Source organism: Polyodon spathula, chromosome 4 (genome assembly GCF_017654505.1).
Source record: "Polyodon spathula isolate WHYD16114869_AA chromosome 4, ASM1765450v1, whole genome shotgun sequence".
NCBI lineage: Eukaryota > Metazoa > Chordata > Actinopteri > Acipenseriformes > Polyodontidae > Polyodon > Polyodon spathula.
This window is the reverse complement of record NC_054537.1, coordinates 36,563,133-36,565,773: the sequence shown is the minus strand read 5'-3', so window position 1 is coordinate 36,565,773 and position 2,641 is coordinate 36,563,133.

The following is a 2,641-nucleotide window of genomic DNA, read 5'->3' as shown; positions in this document are numbered from 1 at the left end:
TGTAAGTGTAAAAAAGCTGGTTGTACCAACATGTGGGGACACCACGCTATATACTTCAGAACCCTGCTACTTACTCTTTTAAGCTTTGCAATAATGTGCCACTTGTCATTTTCAATCCCTCCTTTTACCATGCAGAGAGGAGGCTAGTCAGACTTGCTTACAACGTCCTCTGCACTTGAACTGTTTGTTAACTGCAGTTTTTTTTTTAATTTAGAATTTTTACTGTGGCAAAGCTTTATTTATTACAGTATCATTTAGGCTTGTGAATAAATGTTGACATTAAGGTGTGTGTGGATTATTAATATTTAGCAACAAAAATGTGTAAAATGAATGTACTCTTTTAGCCTGGCATACCCGAATACCACTTATACTGTACAAGGCCTACCTGGCAGATATTTTAGTCTTATGCAGAACTGTGTAGAATTCATGATGTAAACATAAGGGGAGTAATTTAACAGTACAATGACAATACAAGAATAGAACGTAAGAACTGATCTGGCCTTTTCAAAACAGTGTATGATTAATGATTTTTACAGTGGAGCCCAAAAGTATTGACCCCTTCCTATCTTTTCAAGCTCACATTGACACTACCACTTGAAGTATACTGTAAGTTTGAGGTACACATGAAAATTCTTCTCAGCACTTGTAACATTTCGATTATCTTAAACTATTGTTTAAAACATCAATGTAAAATGAATCTTAACTTTTGAAAAACATCAAATATTTTCTTTTACTTTTTTTTGTTAGGTTTAGAACTGGGAGACAAAAAAACCATCACGATTGCAAATTGAATGTTTTTTTTTTTTTCATTCATATTTTGCTCATTACACAATAGGTCTTAACATAACTGAAAACTACAAATGCTGAGCATGTTAATACTGTAGTACATAAATACCCACATATGCTAAGTAGTAATAATAAAATATCAACATGACATTTTGAATTGAAAAACATAAAGGGTGTCAGTACTTTTGGGCTCTACTATATGTAAAAATGTAATACAGTAGTATTTTGGTAATTGAATTCAGAGCAAACATACATGGGCTGTGGGGTTGTACAATTTTTGCTTAGGGTGCTTTAATTGTTCAATAGCCATATTTTCCCTATGTATAGTACTGTATGCTATGAAATGTGTAATGACAGTGTTTGCTGGTATTTTTAATAATGCATTTATATATTTATATATATTTTTATCAATTACAGAAAAAAACATGTAAAAGAAATAAATGATTTTACTTATGTTTTAGTATTTTTTGTAAACATAGCCTCAACTAATTTGTTGGCTTATATCAGTGGTTTAATAAAAAAAATAAAAAAATTAATTAACCCCTTCTGTCTGGAGGTTTCAGTTCAAGTACCTCTAAACAATTTTTTCTCTACTGAATGGTACCACAGTTGCAATCAAAGGCAGAATAATCTGATTAACAACTTACATTTTTTCCCCAGTTTGTAATTTATGCCACAACAGTTTACAACTGGCAAACTGCTGGTTAAGGGCAGAATACCAACAGTAGGCCTAATTAAAAAAAAAAAAAAAAAATAATTCTTAGCGTGCTTTTGGAACAACATTAATATTTACTTCCCATCTCAGCATAATTATGTGTGCCAGTTAAAATGTTTACTACAGGAGCTCTCAAGTGGCGCATCCGGTAAAAAAGGGCGCTTAGGTGGGCTCACTGCATAGCCTGTGGGTTTGCCTTTAAGCTGTGTTGTCCTGTGACACAATAGCTCTAGGTTGGCTGCATGGCAGGCTTGCAGTGAAAAGCGGCAGTTGGCTAATGGCGTGTGTTCATCTTCGCCGCTCCCGAATCAGCGCAGGGGTGGTAGCGGTGAGCTAAGCCTAAATACAATTGGCCATTTTAAATTAGGAGAAAAACGGGGTAAAATCACTTGGCTACTACTAAATTAAAAATAATAATAATAAAAAAATAATTTACAACATTAACCTTAAGATAAGACTATAACAAACTAACAATGATAAACTTTTTATTAAAGCCAACATAAAATGATTTAAAGGGACTGGGTATAAGTTTCTGTCGCTTTGCACTATCTGTAGACTTTCTTTTGCAAGTAAAAAAAAAAAAAAAAAAAAAAAGTATCAATTTTTGACTCAAAGTGATACACAAGATAATCTAGACGTTCTCTATCAAACACTGAAAACAAATTCAACCAGCCACTATTGCTGTTACTAAAAAATTGAGCTGCGTCTAATAAATAGAATAAAAACAAAGTATGAGTATTGTGATTACTATTTATGTTTACAGAAGCACTTATACTTCTATAAAAAGCAGAAAGACTGTGCTTCACTGCTTAGTATTCAATTATACAACGAGTTGAAAACTGTAAAGTTCATGAGCAGCATAGAGTGCTCTGAGCAGAGCTCTACATAGGCAGAATCGTCCGATGCCTGCTTCGCCCACCCTAATATCAGAGTGGAAAGCTGTTCAGTCAAAAGCATGCATGCATACAAGTGGATGATCATTTTGAAACTATACTATAATAACCTTTGCGCTCCTAAACAAAAATGAACTATTTATGCACAGTGATTTAGAGATAATACATAGAGTTGAAAAAAAAATTCGAGACAATATTATTTAATTTTTATTTTTGCATTTCTGAAATGTCCTGCGTACCCCCCCCA